The following is a 336-nucleotide window of genomic DNA, read 5'->3' on the forward strand; positions in this document are numbered from 1 at the left end:
GGGAAGGAGGGAGGACAGCAGAGCTGGCTCCTCTGGGTCGAAGGGAGGAAGTGTCCAGGTGCCCCTATCTTTCCTGGCAGATGCTGTCCACCTGCATCCCATTCTGCCTGGGCCCTGGGCAGAAACGCATCCCATCCCTGGGCGCCTGCTCGGGAGCCAAGGGTGGGGCACCTTGGCTCTGGGCGTCAGGCGGTCACTGGGCTCCTGGCTCCCAGGGACCTGGCGGGCACCTGCCTCCCCACCCCCTCACCCATCCTCTCTCTCTCTCTGGGGCCCTGTCTTCCCTTATATGGTGAAGGCAGTTCCTGGGGTGGGGGGGGGAAGGGACAAAGGTCG

The sequence above is a fragment of the Balaenoptera musculus genome, chromosome 7, assembly GCF_009873245.2.
Source record: "Balaenoptera musculus isolate JJ_BM4_2016_0621 chromosome 7, mBalMus1.pri.v3, whole genome shotgun sequence".
In the NCBI taxonomy this organism is placed as follows: domain Eukaryota; kingdom Metazoa; phylum Chordata; class Mammalia; order Artiodactyla; family Balaenopteridae; genus Balaenoptera; species Balaenoptera musculus.